The sequence below is a fragment of the Myotis davidii genome, unplaced genomic scaffold (genome assembly GCF_000327345.1).
Source record: "Myotis davidii unplaced genomic scaffold, ASM32734v1 scaffold59, whole genome shotgun sequence".
Taxonomy (NCBI): Eukaryota; Metazoa; Chordata; class Mammalia; order Chiroptera; family Vespertilionidae; genus Myotis; species Myotis davidii.
The window spans coordinates 8,502,899-8,508,035 of record NW_006293001.1 but is presented as its reverse complement, the minus strand read 5'-3'; the positions used below and the strand labels follow the sequence as shown (position 1 = coordinate 8,508,035).

The 5,137-nt window shown below is 46.1% G+C and overlaps 1 pseudogene; it reads left to right on the top strand.

The window, feature by feature from the left end:
- Nucleotides 1–3,863: 3,863 nt before the first annotated feature.
- On the top strand, nucleotides 3,864–4,952 carry LOC102775260 (annotated as a pseudogene).
- The last annotated feature ends 185 nt before the right edge of the window (nucleotides 4,953–5,137 follow it).

Here is a 5,137-nt window from a genome sequence, read left to right as displayed (position 1 = left end):
CTCAAAAACACTCATAAAAATTCTGTACAGGTTTAGAAATTTCTTACGTCAATACCAAATAGACTTTTTTTTTTTTTTTTTTAAAAAAAAGATGTTTTGACTGATTTGTGTATTGAAAACTAGATCTAGAGCTCTTGCTGTGTCTAAATCCCTCAATTCCAGTGGACCCAGGTTTTTAAGAGTTCAGTTTTAGTAGCCCTGGCACCAGGGTTGGAACATTTGCTTCTCTGGTCAAATGATCCTATTTAGCTGTTCAGTTAATGGAATCATTTGCCAGCAGCACTTTATCCGGCCTGTAACTATATCTGCCTTCAAATTCACCTCTTAAGTGCTAATTTTTCCTTCATTCCATTCTGTAATAAGACAACCTATGAAAGTACTATTTTGTTCAGATCTCACTCTACATTAGACTTCTGGTCATCCAAGGTGATGTAAAAAATCCAGACCTGAATTGCCATAGTATTTTTTTTCCTAATTCCTTTTTAAAACAGAAGATTGCACAGTGGATTTCATTTAAATGTAAATGTAAATGTTGACAAACGGTAATTATAGAGGGGTAAGGCTAGATACTGCAAAACACTAACATGACTCTCCTTTTCCTTCTAAATTCATAGGCCCCCATGTTTCCTTCCAAAGGTGCCTTCTCCACCCTTTTCAGGCACCACAATACAAGGAGAATATTTAGATTCCTGGCTGTCTCAGATGACATGCATTGGGCTTCTCAGATGACATACATTTGGTAACTGCACAGGGCTGAACATGGAGCAAAGCACAGATAATCCTGAAATGGGAGTCGAATGGAGAAAAGCACTTCCAGCAGGAGTGGGGCTGGTGCTACTCTTGTAAGGATGGGGGGCGGGGGGCAAGGCTGTCATGGAGTGTGCATGTTGACCTCCCCCTTCCTGGCATAATAATAGAATCCTCTCTCCAAGGTCACCCTCAGTGGAGTGCATTTCTCTGAATAACTATGAATTGGTACTAGGACTGTATATTTTTATTAAATTTTTTGTTGTATTTTTAAAATGTTTAAATTACAGTTTTCATTCTATATCATTTTGTATTAGTTTCAGTTGTACAGCATAATGGTTAGCCATTCATATACTTTACAAACATTTTCAATACCCAACAGGCACCACACGTAGTTATTACAATATTAACGACTGCGTTTCCTCTGCTGTACTTTATATCCTCATGACTATTTTGTCACTTCCAATCTGTACTTCTCAATCCCTTCACCTTTTCATCCAGTTCCCCAAACCCTTTCCCCTCTGGCAATCATCACTTGGTTCTCTGTATCTGAGTCTGTTTCTATTTTGTTTTGTTTATACTGTTCTTTAGGTTCCACCTATAAATGCAATCATGTGGCATTTGACTTTATAGTTTTAAAAGAGCATTTTGTAATTTCTATCTCCTCCCTTTATCAACAGAACAGCTCTTTCATTTCCACTATAGAAGTCTCCCTCGCTACACCAACAATACCTTTGACATTGGAGCAGAGCAGGTCAATTGTAAATGATGCCCATGAATGCATAGCTAGGCTTGGTCAAAACTAGGAGCTTTGTTACTCATTTGTCATTTCCTGACTCTCCCAACTGTAAAATGAAGCTGGGCTAATCTTTTGTTCCTCTACACTGTAAGATTCTTGGAAATACTATTAGGGACTGAGTCATGAGAACTTTTGGTAGATTCTTTGAAGAAAGATTTTTCTTATTTGCAGAACACACAACCTTTTAGCTTACTCAAACAAGAGATCTTAGTTTAAAAGGTAGGGTGAGGAGTATTATATTGGAGAGCATTGTCCTGAAAAGGAGCAAGAGAGGTGGGTGAGAAGGAAGGTAAAGGACCAGAAACACTAGGGATGCCTGGAAACAGGGAGACTTGCAAGAAATAAGATGGGAGCCTTAATAAGGAACATGTGACTCTCAAGAGGAGAGTGTTAGGATCCCTGAAGAAGGAACATAAGAGGCCCAAAGAAGTAAAGAATTACAAATTTATTAGGTCATCTGGGGACCAGATGGGCTGAGTCCCCAAATGGCACCAGCACCCAGGTGTGGGGAGTCAGAGGTGTTAAAGGACTCTAGACAGCTTTTTCAGTGGACAACTCTCTGGGTGGGTCCTGCTCCTGGGAGGGCCCCCAGGGGAAGGATAATGGTCTTAGCAAGTGGACTGTGGTCTAGTGAAAGGGAATGTCGGCTGTGGTCTAAAGGTCAGTTCCTAGGGGAAGGGGTATCAATTCAATTATTTGATCAGACCTAACAGGGGGGAGGTGGATGCTCCTTTTGGTGTGACTGTTGTGGGTGGAAAACAGGCTCTTCCATAGGATCTCAAGAAAAGCTTTGCAAGGATCCATGCACAAGAGATTGTGTTCTCATGGAAAGATTTATTCGGGATGTCTGCCCCTGCACTTCCAATGTTCTGTCTCCGTCCCACCGTGGAAAAAGTCTAATCTCTCTTCAGCACGGCCAAGACAAAGGCCAGTGCCCAGAGTTTCTGCTTCATATTCCTGTGGAGCCCGGTCAGTCTCCTGTGGGTCCCAGGTGGCCACCAGACTGGCATGGTCCTGTGCTCTGGGGTAAGAGAGTGTGCACGGTCAAAAGGGTCAATACAGGTCATTGAGCGAGAGAAAAAGAGAGGGAGAAGGAGAGGGAGAGAAAAAGAGAAGAGAGATGGGAGGGGGAAAGGGGGAGAGGGGAAGAGGGGAAGAGGGAAGAGGGGAAAAGGGAAGAGGGGGAGAGGGGGAGGGAGAGGGAGAGAGGGAGGGAGAGGGAGAGGGGGAGGGAGAGCTCTTTGTCTCCTGGGATTATAACCAGGAGCTTTTTCAAAATAGCAAATCAAATTCCCAAAATTTCGTAGGCTTGCATTGGGGTCCACACCCTAGCCGATGATCTTTTTCCCAGGTTTGACTGACAGTCCTCTATGGTTAGGTACCTCCCCTGCATAATTTTGACTTCATTGTGCACGTACTTATCTCCGGGGGTGGGGGTGGGGGGTTAATCCTTGGTGAACAATGCTCTGATTTCCTGGAGAGCCTGTGAAGCTGTAACTTCCTGGTGAAGCTAACAGGCCCAGTGTCCCCCAGCTGACCATGCTCAACAATCTCTGGCTTCCCTTGTTCTCTTCCTTTTAATCACTAGCTAACGATGGTAACTTGACCATCACATGTACAGCATTAAAAAAAAAAAATTGCCCTAACAGGTTTGGCTCAGTGAATAAGGCATCAGACTGTGGACCAAAGGGTCTGGGGTTCGATTCTGTTCAAGGGCATGCACCTGGGTTGCAGGCTCACCCCTGGCTCAGGCCCTCATCGGAGCACAACCACTTAATGCGTTTCTCTCACATCGCTGTTTCTGTCTTTCCCTCTCTTTTCCACTCTCTATTAAAAAAAAAATCCAATGGAAAAATATCCTCAAGTGAAGATTTTGAAAAATAATAATAATAAAATAAAAATCAGAAATTTAAAAAAAAGTTTCCTGGCTTAAGAATGAATGATTCTCTTGCTAAATTTCCTGTTTTCTTCTAATCCAAAACAGTTTTTCCTAGAATTCTAGCTTAGATAATAAAGAATCTAATGAAACTAAGAGCAGATGCTGCATCCGATTGTGTGATGTGCAAGGACTATCCTGTAGGAAAGAACACACTGGATCCATAAGGCGGAGAGCTTTAGAGATGACTCAGCAGTCTGAGGTAACTGTCTTCAGACCATGTTGGTGGGTGTTCCGAACTGTTTGTTCTGTGCCAAGTCTGTGTTAGGCTCATGAGATACAAAGATGAATAAATAGGGACTTTTCTATTGAGAAATCACTCGTTAAGAAACCTCATGGAGACTTCCGGTGCGGGGGGCTGCAGGGTTGACGCTGGCGGCGATGCCGTAAGCCAACCAGCCCACCGTGCGGATCACGGAGCTCACCGACGAGAACGTCAAGTTCATCGTCGAGAATACGGACCTAGCGGTGGCCAATTCTCTCCGGAGGGTCTTCATCGGCGAGGTGCCCATAATAGCCATTGACTGGGTTCAGACTGACGCCAATTCCTCAGTCCTTCACGCCGAGTTCATCGCCCACAGGCTTGGATTAATCCCCCTCACCAGCGATGACATTGGGGACAGCTGCAGTACTCCCGGGACTGCACGTGCGAGGAGCTCTGCCCCGAGTGCTCGGTGGAGTTCACTCTCGACGTGCGGTGCAACGAAGACCAGACTCGTCACATCACGTCTCGAGACCTCATCTCCAACAGCCCCCGGGTCATTCCCGTGACATCCCGGAACCGAGATAACGACCCCAATGACTACGTGGACCAGGACGACATCCTCATTGTCAAGCTGCGGAAGGGCCAGGAGCTGAGGCTCCGCGCCTACGCCGAGAAGGGCTTTGGCAAGGAACACGCCAAGTGGAACCCGACTGCAGGCGTGGCTTTTGAATATGACCCCAACAATGCCCTGAGGCACACGGTGTACCCCAAGCCGGAGGAGTGGCCAAAGAGCGAGTACTCGGAGCTGGATGAAGATGAGTCCCTGGTTCCATACGACCTCAATGGCGAACAGGAGAGGTTTTACTACAACGTGGAGTCCTGTGGCTCTCTGCGCCCTGAAACCATCGTCCTCTCAGCCCTCTCTGGGGTGAAGAAGAAGCTGAGTGATTTTCAGACCCAGCTGAGCCACGAGATCCAGAGTGACGTCCTCACCATAAATTAGCCGCAGCTCATCCGCCTGAGCGGAAAAGGATCCGAGCAGCAGCTGTGTGCAGGTCTCCTGAGCCCCTCCTCGCCCCTGAAGTCCCGGCAGCTGTACTTACCTCCTTGGCAAGCCATCAGCACCAACTGGAGGTAGCAGAGGGGAAGGTGCCCCTCCCAGCCTTGCTTGGTCCCAGGTAGATTACGGGTGCCCCTGGTATTTGAGGCAGGACAGTCCTTCACTGAGCATGTAGCATCCTGGCCCTGCCTGCTGATGGCTAGTCTCGCAGCTGGTCGATGTTTCTCTCTCATCGATGTTTCTAACTCTCTATCTCTCTCCCTTCCTCTCTGTAAAACATCAATAAAAAAAAAAAAAAAAAAAAAAAAAGAAAGAAACCTCATGGAGCTTTCGCTCTCCTTGAATGACTCCCACTTCTTGCTGGCTCCCAACTTGTGAGTCTCATTGTGA